General features: G+C 47.2%; 4 non-coding genes across 4 annotated transcripts; all 4 read left to right on the plus strand.

Moving 5' to 3' along the window:
* Positions 1 to 1,527: 1,527 nt before the first annotated feature.
* TRNAL-CAA (transfer RNA leucine (anticodon CAA)) lies at positions 1,528 to 1,601 on the plus strand. Its single transcript has one exon. It is a non-coding gene; the product is annotated as a tRNA-Leu (tRNA).
* Positions 1,602 to 3,877: 2,276 nt separating this feature from the next.
* On the plus strand, positions 3,878 to 3,951 carry TRNAL-CAA (transfer RNA leucine (anticodon CAA)). The gene has a single exon. It is a non-coding gene; the product is annotated as a tRNA-Leu (tRNA).
* Positions 3,952 to 10,909: 6,958 nt separating this feature from the next.
* On the plus strand, positions 10,910 to 10,983 carry TRNAL-CAA (transfer RNA leucine (anticodon CAA)). Its single transcript has one exon. It is a non-coding gene; the product is annotated as a tRNA-Leu (tRNA).
* Positions 10,984 to 23,492: 12,509 nt separating this feature from the next.
* TRNAS-UGA (transfer RNA serine (anticodon UGA)) lies at positions 23,493 to 23,563 on the plus strand. The gene has a single exon. It is a non-coding gene; the product is annotated as a tRNA-Ser (tRNA).
* The last annotated feature ends 705 nt before the right edge of the window (positions 23,564 to 24,268 follow it).

The following is a 24,268-nucleotide window of genomic DNA, read 5'->3' on the forward strand; positions in this document are numbered from 1 at the left end:
ACTTGCGGTATTACAGGACGTGCTACGTCCACCGCTATGGACGAGGGTGGCGCTGGTGAACACTCTCAAGGTTCGCTTACACGCAAATCATAACTACACACGAAAGCAGCAGAATGGACAGCCGTCGCCGTAGCTCAGTTGGTAAGAGCACCGGACGCGATATTTGGAGGTCGTAGGTTCGGATCCCACCGGCGGCATGGTTGTTTTTTCTGCTGGTTGATAAGTAATTTTCTTTAAACGCATTGATTGACATTAGTAATTAAAAAAAAAGAAAACATTCCCCTATGCACCTTGGTTTCGGTGACTTGGCTTCCTTAATATGTTTCTCAAACCAGCCCCTCATTTCATTTCCCTTGTCTGCTAATAGCTTAACTGGGGACTCATTTCTGGCAGTCTTGATGCTTTAGCTAGTATAAGAGGGCTCTCGCAGTTTCTGCCCTCGCCGTTAGATGACGTTCTACGTCACACTTGCGGTATTACAGGACGTACTACGTCCACCGCTATGGACGAAGGTGGCGCTGGTGAAAACTCTCAAGGTTCGCTTACATGCAAAACATAACTACACACGAAAGTAGCAGATCGGACAGCCGTCACCGAAGCTCAGTTGGTGAGAGCACCGGACGCGATATATGGAGGCCGTGGGTTCGGATCCCACCGGCGGCATGGTTGTTTTTTCTGCTCGTTTATAAGTAATTTTCTTCAAACCAATTGATTGGCTTTAGAAATGAAAAAAAGAAAGCATTCCCCTATGCACTTTGGTTTCGGTGACTGTTGGCTTCCTTAATATGTTTGTCAAACCAGCCCCTCATTTCATTTGCCTTGTCTGCTAATAGCTTAACGGGGGTCTCATTTCTGCCAGTTTTGATGCTATAGGTAGTATAACAGCGCTCTCGCAGTTTCCGCCCTCGCCGTTAGATGACGTTCTAAATCACACTTGCGGCATTACAGGGCGTGCTACGTCCACCGCTATGGACGAGCGTTGCGCTGTTGAACACTCTAGAGGTTCGCTTACACGCAAAACATAAATACCCATGAAAGCAGCAGATTAGACAGCCGTCGCCATAGCTCAGTTGGTGAGAGCACCGGACGCGATATTCGGAGGTCGTGGGTTCGGATCCCACCGGCGGCTTGGTTGCTTTTCTCTGCTCGTTTATAAGTAATTTTCTTTAAACCAATTGATTGGCATTAGTAATTAAAAAAAATAGATAAGATTCCCCTATGCACCTTGGTTTCGGTGACTGTTGGCTTGCTTAAAATGTTTGTCAAACGAGCCCCTCATTTCATTTGCCTTGTATGCTAATAACATAACGAGGGTCTCGGTTCTGGCAGTCTTGATGCCATAGGTAGCATAAGAGGGCTCTCGCACAGTTTCCGCCCTCGCCATTAGATGACGTTCTACGTCACACTTGCGGTATTACAGGACGTGCTACGTCCACCGCTGAGGACGAGGGTGGCGCTGGTGAACACTCTCAAGGTTCGCTTACACGCAAAACATAAATACCCACGAAAGCTGTAGATTGGACACCCGTCGCCGTAGCTCAGTTGGTAAGAGCACCGGATGCAACATTCGGAGGTCGTGGGTTCGGATCCCACCGGCGGCATGGTTGTTTTTTCTGCTCGTTTATAAGCAATTTTCTTTAAACCAATTGATTTGGCATTAGAAATTAAAAAAAATAGATAACATTCCCCTATGCACTTTGGTTTCGGTGACTGTTGGCTTCCTTAATATGTTTGTCAAACCAGCCCCTCATTTCATTTGCCTTGTCTGCTAATAGCTTAACGGGGGTCTCATTTCTGCCAGTCTTGATGCTATAGGTAGTATAACAGCGCTCTCGCAGTTTCCGACGTCGCCGTTAGATGACGTTCTAAATCACACTTGTGGCATTACAGCACGTGCTACGTCCACCGCTATGGACGAGCGTTGCGCTGTTGAACACTCTAGAGGTTCGCTTACGCGCAAAACATAAATACCCGTGAAAGCAGCAGATTAGACAGCCGTCGCCGTAGCTCAGTTGGTGAGAGCACCGGACGCGATATTCGGAGGTCGTGGGTTCGGATCCCACCGGCGGCATGGTTGCTTTTGTCTGCTCGTTTATAAGTAATTTTCTTTAAACCAATTTATTGGCATTAGTAATAAAAAAAAATAGATAACATTCCCCTATGCACCTAGGTTTCGGTGACTGTTGGCTTCCTTAATATGTTAGTCAAACGAGCCCCTCATGTCATTTGCCTTGTCTGCTAATAGCTTAACGGGGGTCTCGGTTCTGGCAGCCTTGATGCCATAGGTAGCATAAGAGGGCTCTCACACAGTTTCCGCCCTCGCCATTAGATGACGTTCTACGTCACACTTGCGGTATTACAGGACGTGTTACGTCCACCGCTATGGACGAGGGTGGCGCTGGTGAACATTCTAGAGGTTCGCTTACACGCAAAACATAAATACCCACGAAAGCAGCAGATTGGACAGCCTTCGCCGTAGCTCAGTTGGTAAGATCACCGGACGCGATATATGGAGGCCGTGGGTTCGGATCCCACCGGCGGCATGGTTGTTTTTTTCTGCTCGTTTATAAGTAATTTTCTTTAAACCAATTGATCGGCATTAGAAATTTAATAAAATAGAAAACGTTCCCCTATGCATCTTGGTTTCGGTGACTGTTGGCTTCCTTAATATGTTTATCAAACGAGCACCTCACTTCATTTGCCTTGTCTGCTAATAGCCTAACGGGGGTCTCGGTTCTGGCAGTCTTGTTGCTATATGTAGCATAAGAGGGCTCTCGCACAGTTTCCGCCCTCGCCTTTAGATGAAGTTCCACTTCACACTTGCGGTATTACAGGACGTGCTACGTCCACCGCTCTGGACGAGCGTGGCGCTGGAGAACACTCTCAAGGTTCGCTTACAAGAAAAACATAAAACCCACGAAAGCAGCAGGTTGGACAGCTGTTGCCGTAGCTCAGTTGGTAAGAGCAGCGGACGCGATATTCAGAGGTCGAGGGTTCGTACGCCACCGGACGCATGGTTATTTTTTCTGCTGGTTTATAAGAATTTTCTTTAAACCAATTGATTGGCTTTAGAAATGAAAAAAAGAAAGCATTCCCCTATGCACTTTGGTTTCGGTGACTGTTGGCTTCCTTAATATGTTTGTCAAACCAGCCCCTCATTTCATTTGCCTTGTCTGCTAATAGCTTAACGGGGGTCTCATTTCTGCCAGTTTTGATGCTATAGGTAGTATAACAGCGCTCTCGCAGTTTCCGCCCTCGCCGTTAGATGACGTTCTAAATCACACTTGCGGCATTACAGGACGTGCTACGTCCACCGCTATGGACGAGCGTTGCGCTGTTGAACACTCTAGAGGTTCGCTTACACGCAAAACATAAATACCCATGAAAGCAGCAGATTAGACAGCCGTCGCCATAGCTCAGTTGGTGAGAGCACCGGACGCGATATTCGGAGGTCGTGGGTTCGGATCCCACCGGCGGCATGGTTGCTTTTCTCTGCTCGTTTATAAGTAATTTTCTTTAAACCAATTGATTGGCATTAGTAATTAAAAAAAATAGATAAGATTCCCCTATGCACCTTGGTTTCGGTGACTGTTGGCTTGCTTAAAATGTTTGTCAAACGAGCCCCTCATTTCATTTGCCTTGTATGCTAATAACATAACGAGGGTCTCGGTTCTGGCAGTCTTGATGCCATAGGTAGCATAAGAGGGCTCTCGCACAGTTTCCGCCCTCGCCATTAGATGACGTTCTACTTCACACTTGCGGTATTACAGGACATGCTACGTCCACCGCTGAGGACGAGGGTGGCGCTGGTGAACACTCTCAAGGTTCGCTTACACGCAAAACATAAATACCCACGAAAGCTGTAGATTGGACACCCGTCGCCGTAGCTCAGTTGGTAAGAGCACCGGACGCAACATTCGGAGGTCGTGGGTTCGGATCCCACCGGCGGCATGGTTGTTTTTTCTGCTCGTTTATAAGTAATTTTCTTTAAACCAATTGTTCGGCATTAGAAATTTAAAAAAATAGAAAACATTCCCCTATGCATATTGGTTTCGGTGACTGTTGGCTTCCTTAATATGTTAGTCAAACGAGCCCCTCATTTCATTTGCCTTGTCTGCTAATAGCTTAACGGGGGTCTCGGTTCTGGCAGCCTTGATGCCATAGGTAGCATAAGAGGGCTCTCGCACAGTTTCCGCCCTCGCCATTAGATGACGTTCTACGTCACACTTGCGGTATTACAGGACGTGTTACGTCCATCGCTATGGACGAGGGTGGCGCTGGTGAACACTCTCAAGGTTCGCTTACACGCGAAACATAAATACCCACGAAAGCAGCAGATTGGAAAGCCGTCGCCGTAGCTCAGTTGGTAAGAGCACCGGACGCGATATTCGGAGGTCGTGGGTTCGGATCCCACCGGCGGCATAGCTGTTTTTTCTGCTCGTTTATAAGCAATTTTCTTTAAACCAATTGATTTGGCATTAGAAATTAAAAAAAAAATAGAAAAGATTACGCTATGCACCTTGGTTTCGGTGACTGCTCGCCTCCTTATATGTTTGTCAACCGAGCCACTCATTTCATTTGCCTTGTCTGCTAATAGTTTAACGGGGGTCTCGGTTCTGGCAGCCTTGATGCCATAGGTAGCATGAGAGGGCTCTCGCACAGTTTCCACCCTCACCGTTAGATGAAGTTCTACGTCACACTTGCGGTATTACAGGACGTACTACGTCCACCGCTGTGGACGAAGGTGGCGCTGGTGAAAACTCTCAAGGTTCGCTTACACGCAAAACATAACTACACACGAAGGCAGCACATCGGACAGCCGTCGCCGAAGCTCAGTTGGTGAGAGCACCGGACGCGATATATGGAGGCCGTGGGTTCGGATCCCACCGGCGGCACGGTTGTTTTTTCTGCTCGTTTATAAGTAATTTTTTTTAAACCAATTGATCGGGATTAGAAATTTATAAAAATAGAAAACGTTCCCCTATGCACCTTGGTTTCGGTGACTGTTGGCTTCCTTAATATGTTTATCAAACGAGCCCTCATTTCATTTGCCTTGTCTGCTTATAGCGTAACGGGGGTCTCGGTTCTGGCAGTCTTGATGCTATATGTAGCATAAGAAGGCTCTCGCACAGTTTCCGCCCTCGCCGTTAGATGAAGTTCCACGTCACACTTGCGGTATTACAGGACGTGCTACGTCCACCGCTCTGGACGAGGGTGGCGCTGGTGAACACTCTCAAGGTTCGCTTACACGCAAAACATTAAACCCACGAAAGCAGCACATTGGACAGCTGTTGCCATAGCTCAGTTGGTGAGAGCAGCGGACGCGATATTCGGAGGCCGAGGGTTCGTACGCCACCGGACGCATGGTTATTTTTTCTGCTGGTTTATAAGAATTTTCTTTAAACCAATTGATTGGCTTTAGAAATGAAAAAAAGAAAGCATTCCCCTATGCACTTTGGTTTCGGTGACTGTTGGCTTCCTTAATATGTTTGTCAAACCAGCCCCTCATTTCATTTGCCTTGTCAGCTAATAGCTTAACGGGGGTCTCATTTCTGCCAGTCTTGATGCTATAGATATCATAAGAGGGCTCTCGCAGTTTCTGCCCTCGCCGTTAGATGACGTTCTACGTCACACTTACGGTATTACAGGACGTGCTACGTCCACCGCTATGGACGAGGGTGGCGCTGGTGAACACTCTCATGGTTAGCTTACACGCAAAACATAAATACCCACGAAAGCAGCAGATTCGACAGCCGTTACCATAGCTCAGTTGGTGAGAGCAGCGGACGCGATATTCGGAGGTCGAGGGTTCGGATGCCACCGGCGGCATGGTCGTTTTTTCTGCTGGTTTATATGAATTTTCTTTAAACCAATTGATTGGCATTAGAAATTAAAAACAATAGATAACATTCTCATATGCACTTTGGTTTCGGGGACTGTTGTCTTCCTTAATATGTTTGTCAAACGAGCCACTCATTTCATTTTCCTTGTCTGCTAATAGTGTAACGGGGGTCTCGGTTCTGGCAGTGTTGATGCCATAGGTAGCATAAGAGGGCTCTCGCACAGTTTCCGGCCGCGCCGTTAGATGACGTTCTACGTCACACTTGCGGTATTACAGGACGAGCTACGTCCACCGCTATGGACGAGAGTGGCGCTGGTGAACACTCTCAAGGTTCGCTTACACGCAAAACGTAAATACCCACGAAAGCAGCAGATTGGACAGCCGTCGCCGTAGCTCAGTTGGTAAGAGCGCCGGACGCGATATTCGGAGGTCGTGGGCTCGGATTCCACCGGCGGCATGGTTGTTTTTCTGCTGGTAGATAAGTAATTTTCTGTAAACCAATTGATTGGCATTAGTAATTAAAAAAAATAGATAACATTCCCCTATGCAAATTGGTTTCGGTGACTGTTGGTTTCCTTAATACGTTTGTCAAACGAGCCCCTCATTTCATTTGCCTTGTCTGCTAATAGCTTTACGAGGGTCTCGGTTCTGGCAGCCTTGATGCCATAGGTAGCATAAGAGGGCTCTCGCACAGTTTGCGCCCTCGCCGTTAGATGACGTTTCACGTCAAACTTGCGGCATTACAGGACGTGCTACGTCCACCGCTATGGATGAGCGTTGCGCTGTTGAACACTCTAGACGTTCGCTTACACGAAAAACATAAATACCCACGAAAGCAGCAGATTAGACAGCCGTCGCCGTAGCTCAGTAGGTGAGAGCAGCGGACGCGATATTCAGAGGTCGAGGGTTCGGATGCCACCGGCGGCATGGTCGTTTTTTCTGCTGGTTTATAAGTAATTTTCTTTAAACCAATTGATTGGCATTAGAAATAAAAACAATAGAAAACATTCTTCTATGCATCTAGGTTTCGGTGACTGTTGGCTTCCTTATTACGTTTGTCAAACGAGCCCCTCATTTCATTTGCCTTGTCTGCTAATAGTGTAACGGGGCTCTCGGTTCTGGCAGTCTTGATGCCATAGGTAGCATAAGAGGGCTCTCGCACAGTTTCCGCCTTCACCGTTAGATGAAGTTCTACGTCACACTTGCAGTATTACAGGACGTACTACGTCCACCGCTATGGACGAAGGTGGCGCTGGTGAAAACTCTCAAGGTTCGCTTACACGCAAACCATAACTACACACGAAAGCAGCAGATTGGACAGCCGTCGCCGAAGCTCAGTAGGTGAGAGCACCGGACGCGATATATGGAGGCCGTGGGTTCGGATCCCACCGGCGGCATGGTTGTTTTTTCTGCTCGTTTACAAGTAATTTTCTTTAAACCAATTGATTGGCATTAGAAATTAAAAACAATAGAAAACATTCTTCTATGCATCTAGGTTTCGGTGACTGTTGGCTTCCTTATTACGTTTGTCAAACGAGCCCCTCATTTCATTTGCCTTGTCTGCTAATAGTGTAACGGGGCTCTCGGTTCTGGCAGTCTTGATGCCATAGGTAGCATAAGAGGGCTCTCGCAGAGTTTCGGCCCTCGCCTTTAGATGAAATTCCACGTCACACTTGCGGTATTACAGGACGTGCTACGTCCACCGCTCTGGACGAGGGTGGCGCTGGTGAACTCTCTCAAGGTTCGCTTACACGCAAAACATAAAACCCACGAAAGCAGCACATTGGACAGCTGTTGCCGTAGCTCAGTTGGTAAGAGCAGTGGACGCGATATTCGGAGGTCGAGGGTTCGTACGCCACCGGAGGCATGGTTATTTTTTCTGCTGGTTTATAAGATTTTTCTTTAAACCAATTGATTGGCTTTAGAAATGGAAAAAAGAAAGCATTCCCCTATGCACTTTGGTTTCGGTGACTGTTGGCTTCCTTAATATGTTAGTCAAACGAGCCCCTCATTTGATTTTCCTTGTCTGCTAATAGCGTAACGTGGGTCACGGTTCTGGTAGTCTTGATGCTATGGGTAGCATAAGAGAGCTCTCGCATAGTTTCCGCCCTCGCCGTTAGATGACATTCTACGTCACACTTGCGGTATTACAGGACGTACTACGTCCACCGCTATGGACGAGGGTGGCGCTGGTGAATACTCTCAAGGTTCGCTTACTCGCAAAGCATAAATACCCACAAAAGCAGCAGATTCGACAGCCGTTACCATAGCTCAGTTGGTAAGCGGACGCGATATTCGGAGGTCGTGGGTTCGGATCCCACCGGCGGCATGGTTGTTTTTTACTGCTCGTTTATAAGTAATTTTCTTTAAACCAATTGATTGGCATTAGAAATTTAAAAAAAATACAAAACATTACCCTATGCACCTTGGTTTCCGTGACTGTTCGGTTCCTTATTATGTTTTCAACCGAGCCACTCATTTCATTTTCCTTGTCTGCTAATAGTGTAACGGGGGTCTCGGTTCTGGCAGTCTTGATGCCATAGGTAGCATAAGAGGGCTCTCGCACTGTTTCCGCCCTCGCCGTTAGATGACGTTCTACGTCACACTTGCGGTATTACAGGACGTGCTACGTCAACCGCTATGGACGAGAGTGGCGCTGGTGAACACTCTCAAGGTTCGCTTACACGCAAAACGTAAATAAAAACGAAAGCAGCAGATTGGACAGCCGTCGCCGTAGCTCAGTTGGTAAAAGCGCCGTACGCGATATTCGCAGGTCGTGCGTTCGGATCCCACTGGAGGCATGGTTATTTTTTCTGCTGGTTTATAAGAATTTTCTTTAAACCAATTGATTGGCTTTAGAAATGAGAAAAAGAAAGCATTCCCCTAAGCACTTTGGTTTCGGTGACTGTTGGCTTCCTTAATATGTTTGTCAAACCAGCCCCTCATTTCATTTGCCTTGTCTGCTAATAGCTTAACGGGGGGCTCATTTCTGCCAGTCTTGATGCTATAGGTAGTATAACAGGGCTCTCGCAGTTTCCGCCCTCGCCGTTAGATGAGGTTCTACGTCACACTTGCGGTATTACAGGACGTGCTACGTCCACCGCTATGGACGAGGGTGGCGCTGGTGAATACTCTCAAGGTTCGCTTACATGCAAATCATAACTACACACGAAAGCAGCAGATTGGACCGCCGTCGCCGTAGCTCAGTTGGTTAGAGCACCGGACGCGATATTCGGAGGTCGTGGGTTCGGATCCCACCGGCGGCATGGTTGCTTTTTCTGCTCGTTTACAAGTAAATTTCTTTAAACCAAATGATTGGCATTAGAAATTAAAAAAAATAGAAAACAGTACCCTATGCACCTTGGTTTCGGTGACTGTTGGCTTCCTTAATATGTTTGTCAAAAGAGCCACTCATTTCATTTGCCTTGTCTGCTAACAGTGTAACGGGGGTCTCGGTTCTGGCAGTCTTGATGCCATACGTAGCATAAGAGGGCTCTCGCACAGTTTCCGCCCTCGCCGTTAGATGACGTTCTACGTCACACTTGCGGTATTACAATACGTGCTACGTCCACCGCTATGGACGAGAGTGGCGCTGGTGAACACTCTCAAGGTTCGCTTACACGCAAAACGTAAATACCCACGAAAGCAGCAGATTGGACAGCCGTTACCGTAGCTCAATTGGTAAGAGCAGCGGACGTGATATTCGGAGGTTGAGGGTTCGGACGCCACCGGCGGCATGGTTATTTTTTCTGCTGGTTCATAAGAATTTTCTTTAAACCAATTGATTGGCTTTAGAAATTAAAAAAGAAAACATTCCCCTATGCACCTTGGTTTCGGTGACTGTTGGCTTCCTTAATATGTTTGTAAAACCAGCCCCTCATTTCATTTGCCTTGTCTGCTAATAGCGTAACGGGGGTCTCGGTTCTGGCAGTCTTGATGCCATAGGTAGCATAAGAGGGCTCTAGAACAGTTTCCGCCCTCGCCATTAGATGACGTTCTACGTCACACTTTCGGTATTACAGGACGTGCTAGGTCCACCGCTATGGACGAGGTTGGCGCTGGTGAACACTCTCAAGGTTAGCTTACACGCAAAACATAAATACTCACGAAAGCAGCAGATTCGACAGCCGTTACCGTAGCTCAGTTGGTAAGAGCAGCGGACGTGATATTCGGAGGTTGAGGGTTCGGACGCCACCGGCGGCATGGTTATTTTTTCTGCTGGTTCATAAGAATTTTCTTTAAACCAATTGATTGGCTTTAGAAATTAAAAAAGAAAACATTCCCCTATGCACCTTGGTTTCGGTGACTGTTGGCTTCCTTAATATGTTTGTAAAACCAGCCCCTCATTTCATTTGCCTTGTCTGCTAATAGCGTAACGGGGGTCTTGGTTCTGCCAGTCTTGATGCCATAGGTAGCATAAGAGGGCTCTCGCACAGTTTCCGCCCTCGCCGTTAGATGAAGTTCCACGTCACACTTGCATTATTAAAGGACGTGCAACGTCCACCGCTATGGACGAGGGTGGCGCTGGTGAACACTCTCAAGGTTCGCTTACACGCAAAACATAAATACCCATGAAAGCAGCAGATTAGACAGCCGTCGCCATAGCTCAGTTGGTGAGAGCACCGGACGCGATATTCGGAGGTCGTGGGTTCGGATCCCACCGGCGGCATGGTTGCTTTTCTCTGCTCGTTTATAAGTAATTTTCTTTAAGCCAATTGATTGGCATTAGTAATTAAAAAAAATAGATAAGATTCCCCTATGCACCTTGGTTTCGGTGACTGTTGGCTTGCTTAAAATGTTTGTCAAACGAGCCCCTCATTTCATTTGCCTTGTATGCTAATAACATAACGAGGGTCTCGGTTCTGGCAGTCTTGATGCCATAGGTAGCATAAGAGGGCTCTCGCACAGTTTCCGCTCTCGCCATTAGATGACGTTCTGCGTCACACTTGCGGTATTACAGGACGTGCTACGTCCACCGGTGAGGACGAGGGTGGCGCTGGTGAACGCTCTCAAGGTTCGCTTACACGCAAAACATAAGTACCCACGAAAGCTGTAGATTGGACACCCGTCGCCGTAGCTCAGTTGGTAAGAGCACCGGACGCAACATTCGGAGGTCGTGGGTTCGGATCCCACCGGCGGCATGGTTGTTTTTTCTGCTCGTTTATAAGTAATTTTCATTAAACCAATTGTTCGGCATTAGAAATTTAAAAAAATAGAAAACATTCCCCTATGCATATTGGTTTCGGTGACTGTTGGCTTCCTTAATATGTTAGTCAAACGAGCCCCTCATTTCATTTGCCTTGTCTGCTAATAGCTTAACGGGGGTCTCGGTTCTGGCAGCCTTGATGCCATAGGTAGCATAAGAGGGCTCTCGCACAGTTTCCGCCCTCGCCATTAGATGACGTTCTACGTCACACTTGCGGTATTACAGGACGTGTTACGTCCACCGCTATGGACGAGGGTGGCGCTGGTGAACACTCTCAAGGTTCGCTTACACGCGAAACATAAATACCCACGAAAGCAGCAGATTGGAAAGCCGTCGCCGTAGCTCAGTTGGTAAGAGCACCGGACGCGATATTCGGAGGTCGTGGGTTCGGATCCCACCGGCGGCATGGCTGTTTTTTCTGCTCGTTTATAAGCAATTTTCTTTAAACCAATTGATTTGGCATTAGAAATTAAAAAAAAATAGAAAAGATTACGCTATGCACCTTGGTTTCGGTGACTGCTCGCCTCCTTATATGTTTGTCAACCAAGCCACTCATTTCATTTGCCTTGTCTGCTAATAGTTTAACGGGGGTCTCGGTTCTGGCAGCCTTGATGCCATAGGTAGCATAAGAGGGCTCTCGCACAGTTTCCACCCTCACCGTTAGATGAAGTTCTACGTCACACTTGCGGTATTACAGGACGTACTACGTCCACCGGTGTGGACGAAGGTGGCGCTGGTGAAAACTCTCAAGGTTCGCTTACACGCAAAACATAACTACACACGAAAGCAGCACATCGGACAGCCGTCGCCGAAGCTCAGTTGGTGACAGCACCGGACGCGATATATGGAGGCCGTGGGTTCGGATCCCACCGGCGGCACGGTTGTTTTTTCTGCTCGTTTATAAGTAATTTTTTTTAAACCAATTGATCGGGATTAGAAATTTATAAAAATAGAAAACGTTCCCCTATGCACCTTGGTTTCGGTGACTGTTGGCTTCCTTAATATGTTTATCAAACGAGCCCTCATTTCATTTGCCTTGTCTGCTTATAGCGAAACGGGGGTCTCGGTTCTGGCAGTCTTGATGCTATATGTAGCATAAGAAGGCTCTCGCACAGTTTCCGCCCTCGCCGTTAGATGAAGTTCCACGTCCCACTTGCGGTATTACAGGACGTGCTACGTCCACCGCTCTGGACGAGGGTGGTGCTGGTGAACACTCTCAAGGTTCGCTTACACGCAAAACATAAAACCCACGAAAGCAGCAGATTCGACATCCGTCGCCGTAGCTCAGTTGGTGAGAGCACCGGACGCGATATATGGAGGTCGTGGGTTCGGATCCCACCGGTGGCATGGTTGTTTTTTCTTCTGGTTTATAAGAATTTTCTTTAAACCAATTGATTGGCATTAAAATTAAAAAAAAAGAAAACCTTCCCCTATGCACCTTGGTTTCGGTGACTTGGCTTCCTTAATATGTTTCTCAAACCAGCCCCTCATTTCATTTTCCTTGTCTGCTAATAGCTTAACTGGGGACTCATTTCTGGCAGTCTTGATGCATTAGCTAGTATAAGAGGGCTCTCGCAGTTTCTGCCCTCGCCGTTAGATGACGTTCTACATCACACTTGCGGTATTACAGGACGTGCTACGTCCACCGCTATGGACGAGGGTGGCGCTGGTGAAAACTCTCAAGGTTCGCTTACACGCAAATCATAACTACACACGAAAGCAGCAGATTGGACAGCCGTCGCCATAGCTCAGTTGGTGAGAGCAGCGGACGCGATATTCGGAGGCCGAGGGTTCGTACGCCACCGGACGCATGGTTATTTTTTCTGCTGGTTTATAAGAATTTTCTTTAAACCAATTGATTGGCTTTAGAAATGAAAAAAAGAAAGCATTCCCCTATGCACTTTGGTTTCGGTGACTGTTGGCTTCCTTAATATGTTTGTCAAACCAGCCCCTCATTTCATTTGCCTTGTCAGCTAATAGCTTAACGGGGGTCTCATTTCTGCCAGTCTTGATGCTATAGATATCATAAGAGGGCTCTCGCAGTTTCTGCCCTCGCCGTTAGATGACGTTCTACGTCACACTTGCGGTATTACAGGACGTGCTACGTCCACCGCTATGGACGAGGGTGGCGCTGGTGAACACTCTCATGGTTAGCTTACACGCAAAACATAAATACCCACGAAAGCAGCAGATTCGACAGCCGTTACCATAGCTCAGTTGGTGAGAGCAGCGGACGCGATATTCGGAGGTCGAGGGTTCGAATGCCACCGGCGGCATGGTCGTTTTTTCTGCTGGTTTATATGAATTTTCTTTAAACCAATTGATTGGCATTAGAAATTAAAAACAATAGATAACATTCTCATATGCACTTTGGTTTCGGGGACTGTTGTCTTCCTTAATATGTTTGTCAAACGAGCCACTCATTTCATTTTCCTTGTCTGCTAATAGTGTAACGGGGGTCTCGGTTCTGGCAGTGTTGATGCCATAGGTAGCATAAGAGGGCTCTCGCACAGTTTCCGGCCGCGCCGTTAGATGACGTTCTACGTCACACTTGCGGTATTACAGGACGAGCTACGTCCACCGCTATGGACGAGAGTGGCGCTGGTGAACACTCTCAAGGTTCGCTTACACGCAAAACGTCAATACCCACGAAAGCAGCAGATTGGACAGCCGTCGCCGTAGCTCAGTTGGTAAGAGCGCCGGACGCGATATTCGGAGGTCGTGGGCTCGGATTCCACCGGCGGCATGGTTGTTTTTCTGCTGGTAGATAAGTAATTTTCTGTAAACCAATTGATTGGCATTAGTAATTAAAAAAAATAGATAACATTCCCCTATGCAAATTGGTTTCGGTGACTGTTGGTTTCCTTAATATGTTTGTCAAACGAGCCCCTCATTTCATTTGCCTTGTCTGCTAATAGCTTTACGAGGGTCTCGGTTCTGGCAGCCTTGATGCCATAGGTAGCATAAGAGGGCTCTCGCACAGTTTGCGCCCTCGCCGTTAGATGATGTTTCACGTCAAACTTGCGGCATTACAGGACGTGCTACGTCCACCGCTATGGATGAGCGTTGCGCTGTTGAACACTCTAGCCGTTCGCTTACACGAAAAACATAAATACCCACGAAACCAGCAGATTAGACAGCCGTCGCCGTAGCTCAGTAGGTGAGAGCAGCGGACGCGATATTCGGAGGTCGAGGGTTCGGATGCCACCGGCGGCATGGTCGTTTTTTCTGCTGGTTTATATGAATTTTCTTTAAACCAATTGATTGGCATTAGAAATTAAAAACAATAGAAAACATTCTTCTATGCATCTAGGTTTCGGTGACTGTTGGCTTCCTTATTACGTTTGTCAAACGAGCCCCTCATTTCATTTGCCTTGTCTGCTAATAGTGTAACGGGGCTCTCGGTTCTGGCAGTCTTGATGCCATAGGTAGCATAAGAGGGCTCTCGCACAGTTTCGGCCCTCGCCTTTAGATGAAATTCCACGTCACACTTGCGGTATTACAGGACGTGCTACGTCCACCGCTCTGGACGAGGGTGGCGCTGGTGAACTCTCTCAAGGTTCGCTTACACGCAAAACATAAAACCCACGAAAGCAGCAGATTGGACAGCTGTTGCCGTAGCTCAGTTGGTAAGAGCAGTGGACGCGATATTCGGAGGTCGAGGGTTCGTACGCCACCGGAGGCATGGTTATTTTTTCTGCTGGTTTATAAGATTTTTCTTTAAACCAATTGATTGGCTTTAGAAATGGAAAAAAGAAAGCATTCCCCTATGCACTTTGGTTTCGGTGACTGTTGGCGTCCTTAATATGTTTGTCAAACCAGCCCCTCATTTCATTTGCCTTGTCAGCTAATAGCTTAACGGGGGTCTCATTTCTGCCAGTCTTGATGCTATAGATATCATAAGAGGGCTCTCGCAGTTTCTGCCCTCGCCGTTAGATGACGTTCTACGTCACACTTGCGGTATTACAGGACGTGCTACGTCCACCGCTATGGACGAGGGTGGCGCTGGTGAACACTCTCATGGTTAGCTTACACGCAAAACATAAATACCCACGAAAGCAGCAGATTCGACAGCCGTTACCATAGCTCAGTTGGTGAGAGCAGCGGACGCGATATTCGGAGGTCGAGGGTTCGGATGCCACCGGCGGCATGGTCGTTTTTTCTGCTGGTTTATATGAATTTTCTTTAAACCAATTGATTGGCATTAGAAATTAAAAACAATAGATAACGTTCTCATATGCACTTTGGTTTCGGGGACGGTTGTCTTCCTTAATATGTTTGTCAAACGAGCCACTCATTTCATTTTCCTTGTCTGCTAATAGTGTAACGGGGGTCTCGGTTCTGGCAGTGTTGATGCCATAGGTAGCATAAGAGGGCTCTCGCACAGTTTCCGCCCGCGCCGTTAGATGACGTTCTACGTCACACTTGCGGTATTACAGGACGAGCTACGTCCACCGCTATGGACGAGAGTGGCGCTGGTGAACACTCTCAAGGTTCGCTTACACGCAAAACGTAAATACCCACGAAAGCAGCAGATTGGACAGCCGTCGCCGTAGCTCAGTTGGTAAGAGCGCCGGACGCGATATTCGGAGGTCGTGGGCTCGGATCCCACCGGCGGCATGGTTGTTTTTCTGCTCGTTTATAAGTTATTTACTTTAAACCAATTAATCGGCATTAAAAATTAAAAAAAATAGATAACATTCCCCTATGCATCTTGGTTTCGGTGACTGTTCGCTTCCTTATTATGTTTTCAACCGAGCCACTCATTTCATTTTCCTTGTCTGCTAATAGTGTAACGGGGGTCTCGGTTCTGGCAGTCTTGATGCCATAGGTAGCATAAGAGGGCTCTCGCACTGTTTCCGCCCTCGCCGTTAGATGACGTTTCACGTCAAACTTGCGGCACTACAGGACGTACTACGTCCACCGCTATGGACGAGGGTGGCGCTGGTGAATACTCTCAAGGTTCGCTTACTCGCAAAACATAAATACCCACAGAAGCAGCAGGTTCGACAGCCGTTACCATAGCTCAGTTGGTAAGCGGATGCGATATTCGGAGGTCGTGGGTTCGGATCCCACCGGCGGCATGGTTGTTTTTTACTGCTCGTTTATAAGTAATTTTCTTTAAACCAATTGATTGGCATTAGAAATTAAAAAAAAATAGAAAACATTACCCTATGCACCTTGGTTTCCGTGACTGTTCGCTTCCTTATTACGTTTGTCAAACGAGCCCCTCATTTCATTTGCCTTGTCTGCTAATAGTGTAACGGGGCTCTCGGTTCTGGCAGTCTTGATGCCATAGGTAGCATAAGAGGGCTCTCGCACAGTTTCCGCCTTCACCGTTAGATGAAGTCCTACGTCACACTTGCGGTATTACAGGACGTACTACGTCCACCGATATGGACGAAGGTGGCGCTGGTGAAAACTCTCAAGGTTCGCTTACACGCAAAACATAACTACACACGAAAGCAGCAGATTGGACAGCCGTCGCCGAAGCTCAGTAGGTGAGAGCACCGGACGCGATATATGGAGGCCGTGGGTTCGGATCCCACCGGCGGCATGGTTGTTTTTTCTGCTCGTTTACAAGTAATTTTCTTTAAACCAATTGATTGGCATTAGAAATTAAAAACAATAGAAAACATTCTTCTATGCATCTAGGTTTCGGTGACTGCTGGCTTCCTTATTACGTTTGTCAAACGAGCCCCTCATTTCATTTGCCTTGTCTGCTAATAGTGTAACGGGGCTCTCGGTTCTGGCAGTCTTGATGCCATAGGTAGCATAAGAGGGCTCTCGCAGAGTTTCGGCCCTCGCCTTTAGATGAAATTCCACGTCACACTTGCGGTATTACAGGACGTGCTACGTCCACCGCTCTGGACGAGGGTGGCGCTGGTGAACTCTCTCAAGGTTCGCTTACACGCAAAACATAAAACCCACGAAAGCAGCAGATTGGACAGCTGTTGCTTGTATCTGTTTTAACGCCTTTAGTTTCCGTCATCTTTTAGCTGTGCCGAATCTTTTACTCTCCCGCAGGTTTTTCCTGCACCTTTTATGCCTGTTTGTTCAGTTTTTAGTGCCTTCATCTTGTTACCTTTCATCGTCAGTCGTTTAGCCGTGTTGGTTGTTGGCTTCTTCGGGATCTTTTGGTACGTTTTGGAATTGTTTCTTACGTTCCCTGCCTTTGCTCCCCCCGTTGGTTCTTTCTCTTCTTTTCTTTTTTCTTTTTTTTTCTTTTTTCTTTTTTCTTTTCTTGCTTGTTTTGGCTGCGTTGTTGGTTCTCAGTGGCGATAAGAATAGTTGGTCTATGTGTTGGCTCTTTCCATGCTCCCACCTGGCTGTGTTGTGCGCGTGCGCATCATTCCCTCCAATTCTGTATAAAAGGCGCGGATCGGCCCCCTTCCGAAATAAAAGTTGTTAGTTAGCGCAGGTGTGTGTCCTTCTTGTTCTGGTCCTTTGTCTGCAAGCGCTGTGTTCTCAAGATGTACCCCAACCAACTCGCCCAGCAACAAACCTTGCTCAAGTTCATTTCTAATACAAGGGGCCCTTTTTTCTCGTTCAGTGTCGATCCGTGCCATCTTGTTTCGTTGATTTCGTCCGCTTCCTGCAAGGCTAGGATTCTGGGTTTCTGCGTGCGACACCAGATCTTACCGCCTGATGTTCTGAACCTGTTCGGTGGTCTTCGACCCTCGGCCGGCCATGGAAACCGGATTTGTAAGATTTTGCGCTCCGAATGGCAGCACCAAGCCCGTCTGCTCCGGCAACATCTTCAACTTCTGCTTGTGCCTCCGTCAACACCCGTCTCGTGGAGCAAGTGGCGCGAGTTTTCGCGCATAATCGATAGCACCACTGAGTTCCTGTGGCAGAGTGCGCTCCCACGTCTCCGGTCGGCAGTTCCAAAGAAGCAAGCACCGGCCAGCAATCGTCTTCATCTTTTAGGAGGCGCCAGTAACATTCCCAAGGAATTCCAGCAGTTGCTCCAGTGCGGGCCCAAGTTCGCCATCGAACCAAGCCCCTCAGCCCCGGAATTACTGACCATGGTCAGGCAAGTCTCAAGGTCAGCTCCTGCAGCCGACATAGATCGTTGCGTCTCCGAAGGCGTTGACGTACTCAACCGCCACAGTCGTACCAGCAAAAAGCCACCTATTGGGAAGACTATCGCTTACTTGAAAAACAACAACTTGTCCCTGCTAACCGCTGACAAGGAAGGGGGTTTTGTTTTACTGCCGAAGGTTGTCTATTGTGAAAAAGCATCGTCCGCACTCAATTCCTGCTTTGACAAATGTCAGAACGTTGCCTTGACAAAAGTTAAGAGTACAGCAGGAAAGTTGTGCCAACGGTTGAACCTCGATAAACTTTCCCGCTCGATAACAGATAGCAGAAGAATGTCCCTCAGCTTATTTTTTACTGCAAAAACACATAAACCCGAGTGCCCGCTTCGTGTAATCGTTTCAGAGAATGACACTTGGCAAAAATTGGTTGCTAACTTTCTTCAAGCCTATCTCAGCGTTCTCGCAGTAGAAGACCCGTTCCTAGTAAAAAACTCAAGTGATACCATTCACTTCTTGCGAGAACATGGCAGCAGGGCCTACCTAGGTTTCTCCGTTGACGTGAAAGACCTCTACTATTCAATTCCGCACGACGATCTGCTCCTTTGTGTAAACGAGTGTATCGACAAACACGGAGCTGTGGCTTTTCAAAATGCATGTGGCGTTTCTGCTAGTGGCTTTTTAGAATTATTGTCTGTATATCTTAGGTCTACCTATGCTGAGTGGAATGGATCTCTTTTTATACAGAAGCAGGGCATATGTATTGGGTCGTGCATCGCCCCTATCCTGAGCGACCTCTTCTTGGCCATGCGTGACAGAGAAGTAAGCACAAAGATTGCAAATTCACCGGTACTAAAGATATTCAGATATGTCGATGATTATCTAATTTTTCTCGACTGCCCAGGCAATGCTTTCATGACTGAAGTTTCCAAGGTTCTAGGCATTTTTAGGGAGTCTTTTCATCCCCTCGTTTTATCGCATGAAGTTCCAGAAAATAGCTGTCTTCGCTTTCTTGAACTTAAGCTGCACTTCTTACCCGATCACGTATGCTGGATCTTCGAACCAAGGGCCAATAAGCCACTTTTACCGTATGAGTCAGCTCATTCGAAATTGGTCAAGAGAAACATAATCCAGGCCACCTTCAATAACGCATTACTCAAGTCCTGCGCGCGCAGTCTTGAAAGCAGTTTCTTTAACCAAGCGCAGAGGCTTCTCAGCTCTGGGTACCCGGCCCTACTCCTATCCTCAGTTGCTCAAAAAATGTTGAAAACGAGGCAAGGAAAGAGCCTAACCTCAAGGGAAGGGCAGAGTCGCAATAAAAAGGTAGCTGTAATCCCCTACATCCACCAACTGTCGCACAACCTAAAAAGAATTGGAAAAAGGGCAGGAGTAGACGTTATTTTCTCTGCTCCTCACCGGCTTTCTAGACTCTGCAGGAAGGTCAACGGCTCTGGGGAAAAAGTTCCAGACTGCACAATTAAGCATCGGGATCCGTTCGTAGCATGCTCGTCGGGTGTCGTCTATTCGATTCCTTTACCCTGCGGCAGGAAGTACGTCGGCCAAACAGGCCGATGTATCAATAAGCGGTTACTGGAGCATAAAGCTAATGCTGAGGATAAAAGGTCCGGTAATTTGGCCATACACTGCCGTGATTGCAGTCCTTGCCGACGCGTCTCCCCCACTTTCAAGGAAACAGATATTTTGGCAAAAAACTTAAATCAACTGACTCGAGAAATCATTGAAGCAGCCACTATTACCAAGCTAAAAGATGAGTGCGTTAGCACACCATCAGTTGCATTGTTAGACAAAGAGTGTTCATTCCTCTCTGCTTTGATTTGATTCAGTGTATTCTTTTCGTTTCATTCCGTGATGATTTTTTTGCGCCCTCTTTTTTTGCGATTTTTTCCTTTTTAAACTCTTCTGTATTCTTCTCTGTTATGTTTTATCGCCCACACGTTTTTTACGATTCCTTGCTTGTTTTTAGAGATCTGTTGTCTGTTCAATGTCATATTTTAGTGACCACCTTTTCTGCTTGTATTCTTTCGCGTCGGCTTCTTGGGTTTTTGCTTGTATCTGTTTTAACGCCTTTAGTTTCCGTCATCTTTTAGCTGTGCCGAATCTTTTACTCTCCCGCAGGTTTTTCCTGCACCTTTTATGCCTGTTTGTTCAGTTCTTAGTGCCTTCATCTTGTTACCTTTCATCGTCAGTCGTTTAGCCGTGTTGGTTGTTGGCTTCTTCGGGATCTTTTGGTACGTTTTGGAATTGGTTCTTACGTTCCCTGCCTTTGCTCCCCCCGTTGGTTCTTTCTCTTCTTTTCTTTTTTCTTTTCTCTTTTTTCTTTTTTTCTTTTTTCTTTTTTCTTTTCTTGCTTGTTTTGGCTGCGTTGTTGGTTATCAGTGGCGATAAGAATAGTTGGTCTATGTGTTGGCTCTTTCCATGCTCCCACCTGGCTGTGTTGTGCGCGTGCGCATCATTCCCTCCAATTCTGTATAAAAGGCGCGGATCGGCCCCCTTCCGAAATAAAAGTTGTTAGTTAGCGCAGGTGTGTGTCCTTCTTGTTCTGGTCCTTTGTCTGCAAGCGCTGTGTTCTCAAGATGTTGCCGTAGCTCAGTTGGTAAGAGCAGTGGACGCGATATTCGGAGGTCGAGGGTTCGTACGCCACCGGAGGCATGGTTATTTTTTCTGCTGGTTTATAAGATTTTTCTTTAAACCAATTGATTGGCTTTAGAAATGGAAAAAAGAAAGCATTCCCCTATGCACTTTGGTTTCGGTGTCTGTTGGCGTCCTTAATATGTTTGTCAAACCAATCCCTCATTTCATTTGCCTTGTTTGCTAATAGCTTAACGGCGGTCTCATTTCTGCCACTCTTTATGCTATAGGTAGTATAACAGCGCTCTCGCAGTTTCCGCCCTCGCCGTTAGATGACGTTCTACGTCACACTTGCGGTATTACAGGACGTGCCACGTCCACTGCTATGGACGAGGGTGGCGCTGGTGAACACTCTCAAGGTTCGCTTACACGCAAAACATAAAACCCACGAAACCAGCAGATTGGACAGCCGTCGCCGTAGCTCAGTTGGTAAGAGAACGGACGCGATATTCGGAGGTCGTGGGTTCGGATCCCACCGGCGGCATGGTTGTTTTTTCTGCTCGTTTATACGTAATTTTCCTTAAACCAATTGATGGGCATTAGATATTTAAAAAAATAGAAAACATTCCCCTATGCATCTTGGTTTCGGTGACTGTTGGCTTCCTTAATATGTTAGTCAAACGAGCCCCTCATTTGATTTTCCTTGTCTGCTAATAGCGTAACGTGGGTCACGGTTCTGGTAGTCTTGATGCTATAGGTAGCATAAGAGAGCTCTCGCATAGTTTCCGCCCTCGCCGTTAGATGACATTCTACGTCACACTTGCGGTATTACAGGAAGTACTACGTCCACCGCTATGGACGAGGGTGGCGCTGGTGAATACTCTCAAGGTTCGCTTACTCGCAAAACATAAATACCCACAAAAGCAGCAGGTTCGACAGCCGTTACCATAGCTCAGTTGGTAAGCGGACGCGATATTCGGAGGTTGTGGGTTCGGATCCCACCGGCGGCATGGTTGTTTTTTACTGCTCGTTTATAAGTAATTTTCTTTAAACCAATTGATTGGCATTAGAAATTTAAAAAAAATAGAAAACATTACCCTATGCACCTTGGTTTCCGTGACTATTCGCTTCCTTATTATGTTTTCAACCGAGCCACTCATTTCATTTTCCTTGTCTGCTAATAGTGTAACGGGGGTCTCGGTTCTGGCAGTCTTGATGCCATAGGTAGCATAAGAGGGCTCTCGCACTGTTTCCGCCCTCGCCGTTAGATGACGTTCTACGTCACACTTGCGGTATTACAGGACGTGCTACGTCAACCGCTATGGACGAGAGTGGCGCTGGTGAACACTCTCAAGGTTCGCTTACACGCAAAACGTAAATACCAACGAAAGCAGCAGATTGGACAGCCGTCGCCGTAGCTCAGTTGGTAAAAGCGCCGTACGCGATATTCGCAGGTCGTGCGTTCGGATCCCACTGGAGGCATGGTTATTTTTTCTGCTGGTTTATAAGAATTTTCTTTAAACCAATTGATCGGCTGTAGAAATGAAAAAAAGAAAGCATTCCCCTATGCACTTTGGTTTCGGTGACTGTTGGCTTCCTTAATATGTTTGTCAAACCAGCCCCTCATTTCATTTGCCTTGTCTGCTAATAGCTTAACGGGGGGCTCATTTCTGCCAGTCTTGATGCTATAGGTAGTTTAACAGGGCTCTCGCAGTTTCCGCCCTCGCCGTTAGATGAGGTTCTACGTCACACTTGCGGTATTACAGGACGTGCCACGTCCACCGCTATGGACGAGGGTGGCGCTGGTGAACACTCTCAAGGTTCGCTTACACGCAAAACATAAATACACACGAAAGCAGCAGATTGGACAGCCGTCGCCGTAGCTCAGTTGGTAAGAGCACCGGACGCGATATTTGGAGGTCATAGGTTTGGATCCCACCGGTGGCATGGTTGTTTTTTCTGCTGGTTGATAAGTAATTTTCTTTAAAACAATTGATTGGCATTAGTAATTAAAAAAATAGACAACATTCCCCTATGCACCTTGGTTTCGGTGACTGTTGGCTTCCTTAATATATTTATCAAACGAGCCCCTCATTTCATTTCCCTTGGCTGCTAATTGCTTAACGGGGGTCTCATTTCTGGCAGCCTTGATGCTATAGCTAGTATAAGAGGGCTCTCGCAGTTTCTGCCCTCGCCGTTAGATGACGTTCTACATCACACTTGCGGTATTACAGGACGTGCTACGTCCACCGCTATGGACGAGGGTGGCGCTGGTGAATACTCTCAAGGTTCGCTTACATGCAAATCATAACTACACACGAAAGCAGCAGATTGGACCGCCGTCGCCGTAGCTCAGTTGGTTAGAGCACCGGACGCGATATTCGGAGGTCGTGGGTTCGGATCCCACCGGCGGCATGGTTGCTTTTTCTGCTCGTTTACAAGTAAATTTCTTTAAACCAAATGATTGGCATTAGAAATTAAAAAAAATAGAAAACAGTACCCTATGCACCTTGGTTTCGGTGACTGTTGGCTTCCTTAATATGTTTGTCAAAAGAGCCACTCATTTCATTTGCCTTGTCTGCTAACAGTGTAACGGGGGTCTCGGTTCTGGCAGTCTTGATGCCATACGTAGCATAAGAGGGCTCTCGCACAGTTTCCGCCCTCGCCGTTAGATGACGTTCTACGTCACACTTGCGGTATTACAATACGTGCTACGTCCACCGCTATGGACGAGAGTGGCGCTGGTGAACACTCTCAAGGTTCGCTTACACGCAAAACGTAAATACCCACGAAAGCAGCAGATTGGACAGCCGACGCCGTAGCTCAGTTGGTAAGAGCGCCGGACGTGATATTCGGAGGTCGTGGGTTCGGATCCCACCAGCGGCATGGTTATTTTTTCTGCTCGTTTATAAGTTATTTACTTTAAACCAATTAATCGGCATTAGAAATTAAAAAAAATAGATAACATTCCCCTATGCATCTTGGTTTCGGTGACTGTTGGCTTCCTTAATATGTTTATCAAACGAGCCCCTCATTTCATTTGCCTTGTCTGCTAATAGCTTAACGAGGGTCTCGGTTCTGGCAGCCTTGATGCCAAAGGTAGCATAAGAGGGCTCTCGCACAGTTTCCGCCCTCGCCATTAGATGACGTTCTACGTCACACTTTCGGTATTACAGGACGTGCTAGGTCCACCGCTATGGACGAGGTTGGCGCTGGTGAACACTCTCAAGGTTAGCTTACACGCAAAACATAAATACTCACGAAAGCAGCAGATTCGACAGCCGTTACCGTAGCTCAGTTGGTAAGAGCAGCGGACGTGATATTCGGAGGTTGAGGGTTCGGACGCCACCGGCGGCATGGTTATTTTTTCTGCTGGTTCATAAGAATTTTCTTTAAACCAATTGATTGGCTTTAGAAATTAAAAAAGAAAACATTCCCCTATGCACCTTGGTTTCGGTGACTGTTGGCTTCCTTAATATGTTTGTAAAACCAGCGCCTCATTTCATTTGCCTTGTCTGCTAATAGCGTAACGGGGGTCTCGGTTCTGGCAGTCTTGATGCCATAGGTAGCATAAGAGGGCTCTAGAACAGT

The sequence above is a fragment of the Amblyomma americanum genome, chromosome 1 (assembly GCF_052857255.1).
Source record: "Amblyomma americanum isolate KBUSLIRL-KWMA chromosome 1, ASM5285725v1, whole genome shotgun sequence".
NCBI classification, from domain to species: Eukaryota; Metazoa; Arthropoda; class Arachnida; order Ixodida; family Ixodidae; genus Amblyomma; species Amblyomma americanum.